The 15,966-nt window shown below is 44.4% G+C and overlaps 2 pseudogenes; one reads left to right on the top strand and one right to left on the bottom strand.

Moving 5' to 3' along the window:
* The first annotated feature begins 603 nt into the window (after window positions 1-603).
* On the top strand, window positions 604-10,064 carry LOC125531376 (annotated as a pseudogene).
* A 2,020-nt stretch (window positions 10,065-12,084) lies between these two features.
* LOC125531375 lies at window positions 12,085-15,779 on the bottom strand (annotated as a pseudogene).
* Between the last annotated feature and the right edge of the window lie 187 nt (window positions 15,780-15,966).

Genomic DNA, 15,966 nt, shown 5'->3' with positions numbered 1-15,966 from the left:
ATGAACAATGAAATATAATATAATAATAACTAATTTATTATTGCCTCTAGGGCATATTTCCAACATAGGTCGCCCTCCAGCGTGGGCTCCATGGTGGCCTTCACCGATGGACTGGGGCGGTTGGCTGATCCAAGCTCCAGATCCTAAAAAGAGGGGGGAGAGGAGACGGCAGCTCAGCTGCTCTATATCCACCGCCGACCGGCTTGCCAGGCTCCGCTGGTCTGCCACCTCCCCCTCGACCTCCCGGGCGTCGTCGCCGGCGCTCCTCTGCTTCTTCGCCACCTCTGCTCGACGGGGAAAACGGGATTGGGCTAGTGTTTCTGACAGCACTTTTTAGAATTTGGGAATCAATTTACTTATCGCACAAACACTCTCGTTCCTCCAAATTCTTGTGCTAATGAACACACCCCGCAAGAAGAAACGCCCGGAAATTCCCAAGACGTACGTCGCTGTCATCCCCGACATTTCACTGCCGGCCGGCCGCTCTCTTCCTCTGTTCCCCCCGCCGTGTCTCTTGTCCTCTTCTCCCTCCCTCCCTCCCCTGAACCTAGTTACAAGAGCAAGCAGCTTGCGTCGCTAGCTCTGTGATCTGAGTAACACAGCCGACATGCTGAGGCTACTGGTCATTTGGGCAGCGATCTTGGGCTCCTGCCATGGGCAGTCCGAAGTGTCCCGGAGGAACAGCCGCCTGAGGGTGATGTCACCGCCGGAGCTCGAGGGCACATACGGCTGTGCCAGTACCGACTTCGGTTTCCCGCAGCACGCTGGCTCCATGACCGGCGTGGTCGTCTACCCAAGGCGCAACAGGATGGCCTGCATGAACTTCGATGACTTTGGCATCTCTCTCCGTTCTCGCCCAGCCGGCGCGCTTCCTGTTATCTTGCTCGTCGACACCGGAGGTACATAAGAAATGAATTTGTCCTCCTTTTCATACTCCTATATCTGATGATAAATTTCGTATTCTCTACCGCCGATATCCTTAATTTCACGGTACTGCCTTTATCCGGATTTATATGTTAGGCATGGGTTTTTTAGGTCTTCAATTTGACTAGCGAGCATTTGTGCCTACAAATATCATTAGATTTTTGCGGCATACTACACACGGTTTATTAGTAGAATTAAATACCTACAAATGTGTATCCAAATTATAAACCCAGACGAAGTGATACTATTTTTTTATATTAAAGGCATCTCCAACGCCGACCTTCAAACCTCCCGCATCCGTTCAGACCATACTATCATGATCCGTGATGCGGTCCAGATGTTCCCGCAAAGCGGAGACAAATGTGAGGGGCTTTGTGGGAGTCCGGACCGCTGCCATCCCCGTTTCTGACCGTCCTGGTCCACCCATAACCCCTCCTCTCTCCCGTGCGCGCTTACCGCCCGGCGCCGGCTGCTCGCATTCATGCCGCTGTAGAGCGCGCCGCTTCACATTGAAGACGGCTTAGGGCGAACGTGGCATCTCACTCCCTCCACCATTGAAGCGGCGTGCCAGCCGTGGGCGTCGTCCGTCGCATGCCCGGCTGAACACGCCTCCTCGCCACATTCAAACGCCTTCAATAAACCCGCGTGGAAACCTACTCCGGCCACACGTCATTCACGAGTGGACTGGCATTAAACACAACGTCGGGTAAACTCCTCCCGTCCACCCTCTCTTTAAACGAGGCCAGACGCCGGGTAAGAATCGCATCATTCCGTCGCTCCCCATCTCCTCCTTCCACCATTTTCTCCCCCTTTCGATGGCATCCGGCGAGCTGGAAGAGCAGTTCTCCTGCATAAAAGCCGGCTGGATGGCCAACCGAGCTAGCCGGATACGAGCAAGGCAGCTTGCTGCTCCACCTCCCTCGCCTAGCCCAACAGAGCAAGTTGCCGCCCTAAGCCGGCGCGTAGTTCAACCCCTTGCCACTCCAAGCCAGCTCGCAGAGGAGTGGCGAGTTGCTCCAGGCCGACACAACGGGGAGCACGGCGGCACGGGCATCATCGTGTCGTACCGCGCCTCCTGTGCATGTGACCGCGCCATCCGTTGTCAACGCGTGCGTAACCACGCCCTTCCAACAGAGAAAGAAGTCGGTTGCGCGAAGATCGATGAGTCGGTGGCCAGTGCATCCGCGCCCGTCAATATCGAGGGAAAGTAGAACACTGGAGGTCGTCACCGCTTGGGTCTTGGGAAGGCCACAGCCGGCGTGTTGCCGACTTGCACAGCTAGTGACTTGCTCGGTTCTTCAGCGTAGACCATCATAGACCCCCGCTTGGGCTCCACTGAAGCGGAGCCCCCCCCCCCCCCCCTCGGTGAAGTATTTGCGGCGGTTCCACTTTGATGAGTGGTGGGGAAGCAAGCCGTCCTCTGCGCTGAAACATATACCTCTGGGGCTCCCGGCAGTCCGATGAGCGGGCTGCCGGACATCGGGAAGACAAAGAGATCTGCCGTGGCCTGCTGTAGACTAGTGTCGTGTGAGTGGAGCTCCGTGCGACCGTATGTGCACATAGTTTTATCTTTTTAGTTAAAATATATCGAAAATATAAACATTTTTGTCCGGTTTGTATGAAATCATGCATGTTTATATGAAATCCGGTCGTGTTTACATGAAGTTCATCCGGTTTCTTGAAAAAGAGTATGAAATGTATGCGGCTACGGTTGAATGGCGGCCTTCCGTATCCATGTCCACGGACAGATGCAGGAAAAAATTTATGGATTGCCGTTGGAGATGTCTTAGGCCTAGACAAGGTGATACTATTTGTCCCATCAAGAATTCTAAAACCTAGCATTGGCACCGAATAATCGCGAGTGGACATGCCATCACGCGCGGTCGGTATCCACGCCGCACGCTGCTGCGCGATTCGTGCTAATTAAATACACTTTCGTCGTATAATGATCTCCCATTTGCGTATAGCAAACGGTATAGACGCGTATTCCCAGCTGACACATGCAGCCGTGCCCCGCGACGCAACACACGCATTGAACTCTGCTCGTGGCCAGCATCTTAGCCCCAACGGCCACCCGCGAGGTAGCACACAATGTGGACTGGGTTCTGGCATGACAGCATGTCAGTTTTTAAACGATGGGACCAGCAGAAACTTTTTCAGCCTGGCTCCATTCGTTTGTTGTAAATGGCTGACACGACGTGAAGGCACCCATCATCTTTCAAATGCAACATGCAGACCATTCTTTATCCACCCCGCAACTCTAATTCTTGCGACTTTGTTCGTCTGCATAGCTAGCTGAACCCAACCATGGAGATATGTAGCTTCTTTTGAAAAAAAACATAGAGATAGAATAGTTCACTGATCCCTCCAACACCAATATTGTGAATGGCTGTCGGGAAAGCTTGATGCCATTGCGACCTAGCTTGTCCTGTTGGTTCTTCCAAGTGGTAGGTTGACCGTGGGTCTACACTGCAGTCTTGCATGTGAGGAGCGAGATACCAACTAACGAGCAGAAATTGCACGTAGTGACAAATTCTTGCATGCACTTGCCATGCAGAAGATAACGATGTGCAGCTAACAGGGATCAGGATTTCCAGAAAGTGCCATGGTTTCCTTTATTATTATTCTCCAAATGGATTTTTTTAAACGGGAATAAATATCCTACTACCAACAGCCATTTAATTGATCACAAAGGAAAATTAATAACGGCCTGCACCCCCATCAATCCACCCATGACTGTCCTGCAGCCCATCAGGACACCCAGGAAGTATTAATTGCTGCATTTGTGTGGAGAAAACAAGTTTATAATCGAAACAAAACATAAGCGTCAATGAGACTTGCGCAGGGTAGCTAAGCAAACGCATAAGCCACACAGTACTCACTACTCATAATGTTCCAGGAAGCACAAGATGAAGAAGGATCAAGCGGTAACCAAATAAACAAAAGAAGCAGAATAGGGCACAGCTTGATCAAATAAACAAAAGAAGGATCAGGTAGAGTCTCGATAGGCTAACCTGTTAACATCTGTTTCCGCTGGAGCTATCTCCTCTTGTTATACGGACACAAAATGAGCTTAGGCAAAACAAACCACAGCAAAAACGACAGGCTCACACTTATTAAGTGCCATTCAAGACGTACAACAGGTGAGTCAGACACGTTTAAATGCCAACCAGTGCCTAGACCACCAGTCCATTTAAGATGCCTATCACATACGTGTATTCATCAAATTAACTCATTGTATCATTTTGGTATTCATTAATTCGCTATATTAAGTGCTAATCTCACAGCATGCATGGACTGCCCAGATTTCATCCTCGTGTAGCACCATGTCCCAAAAATCCACGTCTGCACTGGCACTTGCTATATAATGCTGTATGGTATCCAGAAAATTGCAGGAATATATCCGTACTTATGAAATACTCCCTCCGTCCCAAAAAACACCTGCTAATTGCTTTACATTTTCTTTAAAATGAAGCGTCTTATGTCGTCGACAGTTCAAAGGTTCTGAAAGACTATTCACCACTAAAAATATGCACTATGTTTGTCTGTTCCTAAATTAGGAGTGAAAGATTATATAAAATATGTTTTCTTTTTTACGAATGAAAACTAGGGGATGTTTGGTTCTAGGCCTAGCAATGCCACACTTTGTCATATAATGTTGTCAAACTTACAGTTTTTCAAAATGAGAGCTACAAGTTGACAAGCCTAAGAGAACCTTGCCACATTTTTTAAATGTATGTGATGTGGGATCTTAGTGTGGCTTGAACTAAACACCCATCTAAGTTGATCAAACTTGCCTAACCTTAGGTGTAGCAACCTTAGACAAACTTAGTTTCAAACCAAACAGCCCCAAAATATATGTTTTTTGTGGTTAAAAAACTAATATACTCCCTACGTCCCAAAATAAGTCTCAGCTTTATATTAACTCGATAAATCATGAGTGGACATGCAGCCACGCGAGATCGGTATCCACACCGCTTGTTCCCACATGATTCGTGCGATGGAGCCGGTATAACGTTTTCCGTCTCCCGTATATCAAGTGGTATGTCCCGTGTATTACGTCTGACAGCTCTGCCCACAAGGCAGGCTCAAGCATTGAAGTGAGGCGCGCATTCATGACTTGTCAGTCCCAACGTCTAGCTGCACCACATACCCACGGTTTCGCTAAACTTCTGGCTTGCTTGTTACTCCTGCCATTCTTCTATGTGCTCCTTCTTCATTTTTCTCAGTCTCGCTGTAATTCACAAGCTTGTGTTCATCCATGTTCTAGCGTAGCTCTACACCACCTGCATCACACACACACCTCAAACCTGTTGCCTCCGCTCCTTCTCATTCATTGCCTTGAATGCAACATAGGCCACGTGATCTGGTCTGTCCTAGGGAGGCATTTCTAAGAGTGCGATTGGCATGGAGTAACTTTTCCAATATCTTTTTCATCCATCTTCTAGCTAATATTTTCTTTTTGTTTGCAGATTGCAGCACGGAGGATGTTGTTTCTAAATATGGGAGAACAAGTACATACAATACTTCCCACGCATCGGTCCATCGCCACGCCTCACTTCTTGAAGAGAATCAAACATGGCTGTTGGCTGAAGCACATTTTCATCCTGGGGTTTGTGAACCTGCTGGCCATGCATGGCCATGATCTTCATGCACAAACTCTGAAAAGCTTATCTCCGCTCTGCGAAGGGGCTGCTCTAGTTTCATATATATTCCATTTTTTTGGTGTGCTTTGCACTGCATGTAGCTGCTAGAACATGCTGCATGCTCACCCGGAATAGCAGGCTAGCCTATCAATAATTATATCTGCATGCAGCATTATGGCAAGTCGTAATAAAGATTACCCGAACTTTAATCATGAGATACCCTACAAAACAAATGAAAGCACACCAAAGAGCAGGGCCGGCATTAATATAACGCGCTACTACGTGTGCACCACACCCACCCAACGTCAATCAATCAGGCTAGTCATAGTGGGGAGTAACTTATACTAGTGTCATGCATATGACACTAGTCTAAGTTACTATCTCCATAGTGCAAAGTAACATGGTAGTAGTGTCATAGATGACTTCATTTATTAGTTTATAGACTCATTCTTTCTCGGGAAACGCTATGTTACAGTAACATATTATGTTACTCTAAACATCTCTCTCCTTATTAAATATATGCCACATAAGCAAAAAATTCTTGAAGTGCGCTATGTTACTACCTAAGGTACTCCCACTATGAGGCTAGTCATAGTGGGAGTAACTTAGGTAGTAACATAGCACATCTCGAGAATTTTTTGCTTATGTGGCAAGTAGTTAATGAGAAGTAGTAATATCATATGTTACTGTAACATAGCGCTTTCCAAGACAATATGAGTCTACAAGCTATTAAATGAGGCCATATATGACACTAGTACTATGTTACTTTGCACTATGAAGATAGTAACTTAGACTAGTGTCATGCATATGACACTAGTTTAAGTTACTCCCCATTATAACCAGCCTGACTAGCCTCAGGACTGGACAGCCGACATGCATTTAACTCCATAGCGAGGCAAATTAAGAGACCCATCAATTCCACCTAGCTCCCCTGCAGCCCATCATGGCTCTCAGCAAATCCTATTACTAGTACTACTACTAGTGTTGTTTCCAGTGTGATTACCCTTTCAACTTGTTCTCTCGTCTGGCGTCGCTGCTCTCCTTTTTCATGAAATCAGCAAGCAATGAAAAACTTCTAAAATCCAACTAGTTGTGCAAAGAAAAAAAAGGGATACGGCAACCAAATCTTAGCTCCCAACCCATCCAACTTTATCATCAATGGCTACGTATCTATTTTCTATCCACTCATGCTTTTCTCGTCTGAATCCACAAGGTCTGTTCCTTGGCCAACATCAACCTAATCCAACAAATCTGCAAATTTATTGATGGTGGGCACATTCTCTTGTAGGCAAAGACCCGTTGAACTCCGTTTCTGTAGAAGCATCTCTTCTTCCTTTGTTTCTCCACATGACAGGGCTTGGAGAAGATCTACAGTACGAGCCACCAGCGAGCGTGTGTGCTTAATGATGTCTACCCAACGTCAAGAGCAGTTATGCCATCGCCTCCACTATGACGTGGGCTGCTCATAAACAAGCATGTATTCCTACGAACATAAATGCCTTCTGGCTCACTAGCGGGGCGTATAGCATGATGTATTCACGAGCAATGGTGATTAACGTGTCAGGTATTATGAATGGGGCTATAATAAGTAGCAATTGCGATGTGCGCGCGGACGCATAGGATTACGGCATTGCATGGTCGCATGTCCCAAAAATTCGCGTCCATATTAACTCTTGTACAAAGTTGTACTAAGGTTGAGACACTTATTTTAAAACGAAGGGACTATGCTGCAAGGTATAACAAAGAAAAAGATGAAGGAGGGCTGATGTGGTCTTGATTTTTTCTTGACTCAATGTACATATCTACGTACACCTCTATTAACTAATTGGAAAAATCTACAGACACATGCTGACTTCATTGCAATAATTGCTAAATCTGAATTTTCAAGATGATTTATCTCACAAACTGTTAATCTGATTAGTCTTCACCGGTGAGTTCGACTCGACATGGGCTTCAAATAAGATCTCATGTTGTCATGTTTCAACAAATTTTATTCGCCGTTGCTAGTTGCTAGGTTATGTCATCATGGTTGCCATGTTATCCGTAAACCGTTGCCATAATTAGTGTGTATGGTTACCAGGTAATAGTTTTGCATTTAAGAAAAAGTAATAGTTTTGGACATTGCAACTATAATCCTAACTAGAATGTCTCAATGCATTGTAGCGTTTCAATAGAGTAAACTTATACTTTTATTAATGTACATTTTTAGATTCAACTATGTAAACTGAAGTATTTAAAACTATATGCATACTTTTTAAAGTACTTCTACATCTATTTATAATACCACATGTACTTATGACCCGATGGAGTAATACAATATGGTTGCTTTAAATAGAATGTTACTTCACAACCAAGGTGAGGAATGGGCAGAAAGCAGGAGCAGCAGCAGTTCTTCTTGTTGATCAAATAATTCAAACATTATTTACAACAGACAAATCAGAAAGCAGACAGGCAACAAATGATTTACAGGATATCACCATTCCTTCAGCACTTATAACCAGAAGCCTTGGGAACAGTCTCAAGAAAGCAATTGATAATGGCGATTTGGTTAATGTAAACTTCAACTGGGGGAAGTCCCGATTGTACCCTGATGAGCGTGCTGAGTATGAACTCTGGACAAACAGTAATGATGAATGTGGTCCAAAATGCGATAGCCAGGTTGATTTCCTGAAGAGATTTAAAGGTGTAGCCCAGACACTTGAGAAAAGGGCTACACACAGTTCACTCCTCATTACATTACTTGGCATTGCCCAGAGAGTTACCAAAATAGCATAAGGTGCAGGTCCCAATGTATCAACTATGGGAGATATTGTGCACTAGACCCGGAACAAGATAGGTATGATGGGAGCGATGTAGTGGTTCAGAAATTACATCAACTTTGTGTGTTCAAAGTTGCAAAGAGGACTGGGAAGCCTTGGTTATGGTGGGACTATGTGACTCATTTTGCTATTAGGTGCTCAGTGAAGGAAATGAACTACAGTAGAAGATGTGCTGACAGAGTAATCGAATCACTTGGTATGGTAATGTTGCACCAGCTGCTCTATGTTTGAAACTGAAGTGGTGGTGAATGTGTATGTATTTTTCAGGCCTTAATCAAAAAGAGGTTGACATGTGTGTTGGTGATCCTTCCGCGGACGAGGAAAATCCTGCACTAAAAGCTGAACAAGACACACAGGTTACTAGTTGAGCACTATCTTAGTTTTTGCCTTTACCAAGTTAGTCCTCTGAAATGCAGAAGCATCTTATATTTTGCACAGATTGGCAAGGGTTCTCATAGTGATATTACTATGTTACCAACACTTGTAATCAACAATAGACAATACAGAAGTCGGTGTTTGTCCCTCCAATTTAAAAAATGGAATAGCTACATGAGGTGTGGTGACTGGTGAGCCTTAACTGCTTACTGAATCTTTATTTCCCAGGGAAACTTGAAAAAGGAACAGTTCTTAGAGCTCCCTGCACCAGCTTCCAAGAAAATAATAAACCATCTGTTTGCTCAAATGAAGGTTTGATTTGTTGGTTCCCATGACTTTTCATAGTTGTCTATATTTACCATGAATAATGGAGAAATATAAAACATTAACTAAAAGGGGCAGTATGTAAGCAGTAGTGTTATGGACCAGCAGCCCATGGGGCTAGGATGGTCATCAGTCATCACACACATATGTCTCTTTTCTGCTAAGTTCCCAAATCGTACCCTACTAACTCCATGCATTATGGCATGAATAGTACCTCCTCCGTTCCCTAATATAAGACCTTTTAGCTATTTCAAAATATTGACTACATACATACTAAAATGAGTGAACATATACTAAAATGTGCCTAGATACATATGAATCAAGAAAAATCTAAAAGGTCTTATATTAGAGAACAGAGGGACTAGTAGAGACCAGGGTTGTGAAAAAACTCCTACAATGCATTGTGTACGATAGCAGCCTACGATGGACTACTATAATGTTGTAGGCACTACACAAATATATGTACAATGGTATAGAAGGCAACAAGCTTATAGACGTAGAATAGTAGGTAATATATTTCTAACCTACACCATATCATCCAAAATTCTATACGACGCCTCTTATAAACTACTGATGTAAGCTTATTGTAAATTGTCTAACGATCAAGAAGAAGACATACAAACCAATCAATGCTTGGACAACAATGGCGGTTGTTGGCAAGATATGGCTGCTAACGTGACTGCGTGCAAGGTACATGTTCTACTGTTCTATTTTCTCCAGATTACGTTACTTCATGTGCTAAATATTTGTTCTGTGTAGCTTCATGTATGCTGTTTTGTGCACATGTAGGACACCTCCACTGGAACAGTTTGTGAATGTCCAGTTTTGCAAGGTGTGAAGTACATTGGTGATGGTTACAACGACTGCGAAGGTACACTAATAATTTTCTATATTTATCTTTTGATAGCTTTTGTTTGTTCTTTTGAAGTAATGTGCAGAAGATACTCATTTCTCTGTGGCAAACATAGGTACCTAGACAATCTGCCCATCTTCCTGTCCATAGTTCCTTTTATAGAAAAGAACAGGGGAAACACGCAGTTAAGTTAATGGGGCATACCCTTTTGTATCAAACGGTAGTACACTAGTACTAGAGGTATTACAGTGATGGAGTTGACACACAATAGCACTAACAGGCTTTGTAGAACAATTTTGATTGGTCACAACATAGAAAATCCTGAGGTTAAGTATTAGTGCAAAGCTTCAGCTTTTAAATATTGTGCAGCTCTATCTTTGGTCATCTTTTCCTACTCTGCTTAACCATTTCTACTCTTCTTTAATGTGCAGCTCCCATGTATCAAGATTGGCAGGCGGTCAAGATCCGTAATACCCATACATATTCTTCTTATTTAGTAAGTATTTTTCATCACCTTTCTTATGGTACCATGGTTCTCAAATGGATGAATTCAAATAGCCATTTCAATTGAACTATATAAGAGGATTTATTAGATCATTTGTATCTAGTTGTTCGATCGAATGAGAAATTCTCCAAAGTGCCTTTTGAGTTTGTAATATCTCAAGTATCAGAACCTTGATAATGATTGGAAACTATATCTGTTTATATTCTATACCTAAGAACCAGCTTGGTAACGGAAAAAGAAAGCTTTAACTTGCTAGCCCAAAACTAATGCACACAAATACTAAGGCATATAGAAGGTTACTGACATAGTATTATTTTTCTGTGGATCCAGACAGAGGTTGTCCATAAGGCCATTTACAACCTCTTTTCAGATACATGCATAGACATTCGATAACAACCATTGGTGTACTTTAATGTTATATGTACAACTGATTAATCATGTTAATGTTCTTTTGTCGGGAATATTTGCGGCACATAAGGTGTTCTAATAGGATCTGCAAGGTATTGTGGTGATGTGTGATATTTTTCAGATTGATACAACATGTACGTTTGACAGTTATGTAAAGAACATGGCATGAAGGTGGTTTCTGTCACAAGTTTGGTGCTTGCTCTTGGTATTATGTAATGTCATAATCTATAGCCTTATATGTTTGTCTCTGGTGTTATAAAATATTAGATTAGCCCAAACTATAATGCTACGCCCTTTTTCCTCCTTGATCATGGAGAGACATAGCTACCTGGGATGCAAAATATTTATGAGTTGCCGCTTTACCATGTTCCTAAGACAGGCAAAACACAAGGATCTCATGCCATAACAAATTGGCAGAATTGGCCCCTAGACACCATTAAAACTTGGCTTTTGCCACAGGACACTGAAAAAACATGGATTTGCCTAAATCCATTACAGTTTGATGGTTCTTTCCCACAAGACAGCCAGCCTTTATAATATTCAGATTCCATCAAACTGACGATGATTTGTGCAAATTATCCCCATGCCCATCAGGATTCATACTAAATCGGCCAAGTGCCAAACGAACTCGCAGCCTTACTCTTCACTCACAGGGATGGCACGAATTGGGACGATTTGAACGTTGATGCTGGTACAGAGATTAAGCTGGGATCTAACTACAAGTTGTGTATGACTTAACGGGATAAAGAGAGTCACAGCTATGAAGAGGTTACTTCTCACCAGAATTTGCTTTGTGCAATTGACATGTACTGGGAGACAAGAAAGCTCCCACTGCAAGTGTGTGTACTTTATTTACTAGACTGTAGGCACCAGTGCTTATACATATACATGGAAACAAGCTTGACTTGTAAAGTTGTACTCAGCGCTAAACATCATATATGCATAATTTTCAAGTAGTTAAAAATGAAGAGGAAAGGGAAATATACTTCACATCCTTTTTCATATCAATGATCTTACTAGAGCTGGGTTCAGGCATTTGAATTTAAGGCTAAAAAGACACACACGTGGTTCTGAAGAAGAAAATTGGGGTAGAAATGTCACTGACTGGAAAACAGTGGTCACCAAGGAATTTCTTGGCCATCCCAAGCGAAGAACTTCCCATTGTCGGTCTTCTTGGCATTGTCGATGATGGACAGGAGCTTCTGTACGGAGAACTCCCTCGTGAAGAGCTTACCCTTGGCCACATTTCTCTGGAATGGCCGTGAGAGATCGGTGTCGACTGTTACTGAAATTGTCAGGCTTGATGTCCCTGAAAAGATGTACTAAAGAGTTAGCTGCAAGTTGCAGTTACTATACAGTTAAATGGTGTTAATCTATTACCTATGAATATAGGTATGCTTGTGAATGGATTCAATTGCTAGTATTGTCTCTGCAACATAAAATGAAGACTCGTCCTCTGTAAGTGTATCCTTGCGCATGAGCAGAGTCATCATGTCACCACCAGGAAGGTACTCCATAACGAGGTAAAGAAACTCGTCATCTTGGAATGAGCAGTAGAGCATAACTATATAAGCACTATCAACTTCTGCAAGGAGGTTCCTTTCAGCTCTCACATGCTCAACCTAGAAAGAACACATTAGAAAATAGAACATTTTGCTACACACCCTGATTTAATACTCAAGCAAACGTAAGTACCTGGCCTCTTCGTAACATTTCAGACTTCTTGAGCTTTTTCATTGCATATACATTGGATGTAGCTTTTTCTCTACAAAGTCTCACCTGAGAATATCAGTAGAAAGCAGAGGTAAGCAGTAGCAAAGTACAGTGAATAAAGATTTCCTCGAGAAATGAAAAAGAGCCTTTATCACCTCCCCAAAAGCACCTCTCCCAATAATGGTCAGCAATTCAAAATCATCAACACCCATTTTGTGCCTCCTTAGGCGCATGTATTCTGTCTTCTTTTTTTTCTAAATCCTTCAGGATATGGTTTTGCTCCTCTTCAGATACATCAGCATCAGCAAGCTTCTTCTCCAGCATCCAACGCCTACAACATAACGCCTACAACAAAACTATATATTAAGATGCAGTGATGGATGGCACCAAACAAGAAATCAAGAACACACACTCAATGACATGCAAACCAAGCTTAGACACAAAACCAACATAAAGCGGTTTCGCCAGCAGGTCACAAGAGAATAAATGCATACAAGCACAAACTATGGCAATAAGGCCTCTGTGAACAGCCGCCGTACGCTTTACGCTGGAGAATTTTTCTTGCATGCCATCTTCCTTTACCAACTTCGAGCCTAGTTCCCAAAATTGACAGCATCATAACGCATTGCTTTCATCAACTACAATAGCTTGTACAGGCATTGTGTGAAAGAACAATTAAGGCATATATACAGCAACATTTATATTGAATGCTTCATGGTTCAATTAATACATGCAATTATTATAGAACACGTGTGTAAACTTTGTTGTAGAACATACCAACGACAATTAGGTCAATCAGCGTATCAGATTTTGGTCCAAAACAGAAGATGATAAACCATTTACCAACTTCCACCCTATTTTGGTCTAAGTGGCACACCTACCTTACCTACTTCAACCCTATTTTTACTCCACAGCACTACAGCTATGCACACCAACTTCTGCATTGCTATGCAGTGCAGCTTTATCTTGGCTTATCCCAAAATTATAATCATTTTCCCTCCAAAATCCTAGCAATATTATGCTGACATAAAAAAACACATATATATCAAGTTTGGTGACACTAAAACTAATTAAATGCAGGAATTCACCTCCCCGTCCAAAATTAGGCGGCAGCTGTCACATGCCATTCAACACATCCAAAATTAGACATCTGCATCCTAAAGCACCAGGCACATGATAGTACAGCAATGGGAGGACCACACGCAATAGTCAACAGTAGCTACTACTCTGCGAGTTGTAAGGTCGGCATGTCATGCCCATTTGTGGATCAGAGGGGTTGAACTAGGAATTAGGGTTCTAAGATGGATCACAGGAGGAAAACAGTAAACGTGGAGGAATATCCATCTCTATATGATATATATATATATATATGTTGTACGTGTTTGTTGAGAGAGATCTCACATTCAGGAATGGTTCATTACAGCCCTGTGCATGGCATCTTATAGCCAGCTATGAAAACGGAATAAAGCTACAGCGCGACAATAGGGAAGTACACAGAGCGAGCCGTTAGATCCTTCTTGGCATCATCCATCGTAGCCGTCCATTGGCTGAACTTCATCTTGTTAACTGAAAAGACAGACTACAGGTGCTGTAGACCTGACACGGCAGCACAATTCCACCATGACGCAGCCAGCTTGGAAGAGACCAGGGCACAGATCACGACAAACAAATCGAGGGCACAGATCACGACAAACGGATCAAGTGTGCAACTACTCAACCAAACAGGGCGCCAATTCGTGGCTACTAATTAATACCTCCGCACCAGAACACCCACAGTTCAAGCCCAACTCACACAAACTGCCAATTCAACACCAGAATCCTAGCCCTCTTGAGCAAGCGATCCACCAGACCATGTGATCCACGGGCACAGGCATACAGCAATATTTATTCTGAATGCTTCCTGGTCCAATTAAGTCTAGTAAATGGACACTGATTTTCCGGCACTTATCACTTATGGTAACCTCATTATTATAGAGCACTTATGTAAACTCTGTTGTAGAGCACACAAGCAACAATTAGGTCAATCGGCACATTAAAGTGCTTCACCATTACCGCTCCCACCCTATTTTGCTCCAAGTGACGCGCCAATTTACTTCATAGAACTACAGCCATGCATGTCAACTTCTGCAATGCCATGCAGTGCGGCGTTATCTTTAGTTACCCAAATTTCCAATCATTTTCCCACCAGAATCCTAGCAATGTTATGCTACAGTCAAGGGAGCACATAAACTAAATGCACAGCCATAGAATTGCAAGAGCACACCTATCGTCCAAAATTAGGCGGCGGCGGTGACATGCCATGCAGCACATCCAAAATTAGACATCTGCATCATAAGCACCAGGCGCATACACTAGTACGGTAACACCGGCACGGCATTCAATAGTCAACAGCAACGGCTAGTCTGCGAGTTGCGAAGTCAGTAGCACAACACCACCATGACACAGCCAGCTTAGAGGAGCCTTGGACACAGATCACGACAAATAAATGGAGCGCGCAACAAATCGACTAAACAGGGCGCCAGTTCGTGGCTACTGATCTGATACTTGTGCAGCAGCAGACCCACGGATCCCAACCCAACTCACACACATCCGCCATTGTGAAGTCAGCATAATTCCACCATGATGCAGCCAGCTTAGAAGAGACCAGGACAGTGATCGTCAGTTCACACCAACAAAGGGAGGGCGCCAATTGGCCGCTACTGATCTGATACCTCCTCACCGGGACACCCAGCCCCAGGGATCAAGCCCAACTCACACACATTGCCAATTCCACACCAGAATGCTAGCCCGCTTGAGCAGGCGATCCACCAGACCAGACCACGTGATCCGTGGGGACAGGGAAGGCAGCGAGCGAGCGAGCGAGCGACTGACCTCTCCTTGCGCTCCTGGAGCGACCTCATCTGCGCCTTGTAGTGGTTCTCGATGCACTGCTTGGCGGCCTCCACCTTCTGCTTGGTGGCGCTGGACAGCACCGGCTCGTCCTCGTCGTCCCCGGCCATCCCGGCGCCGAGGGGCGACGCGCCCGGCCTGGCCTTGTCCTTCTGCAGCTTCTGGAGCCAGCTCCGGGCGGAGTCCATCGGCGGCGCGGGGGGAGCAAAGCGGCGAGCCGGATCGGGGGATCAGGGTGGCGCGACTAGGCCCGCCATTGTGGGCGCCGATTCGCCTCCGGGTCCGCACGGGATCTCCTGATCTGGTGGGGTGGTGGTGGGGGGCTAGGGCTGGGTTTGGACCTGTGCGCGCGCGCGGCGGGGGCGAGGGCGAGCGCGAGCAGGAGCACGAGCACGAGCTCCGCGCCGATTCGAATCGGATAGGAAATTTGTCAAGTGGGCGCGCGGTGGAGTTGTTCTATTCCCTTCGATTCGGTGGGGCCACTACCGGAAAACGGGCATACCACGACCG

The sequence above is a fragment of the Triticum urartu genome, unplaced genomic scaffold (genome assembly GCF_003073215.2).
Source record: "Triticum urartu cultivar G1812 unplaced genomic scaffold, Tu2.1 TuUngrouped_contig_6991, whole genome shotgun sequence".
Classification (NCBI taxonomy): domain Eukaryota; kingdom Viridiplantae; phylum Streptophyta; class Magnoliopsida; order Poales; family Poaceae; genus Triticum; species Triticum urartu.
The sequence above is the reverse complement of the archived record's forward strand: the minus strand, read 5'-3'. Positions and strand labels throughout refer to the sequence as shown.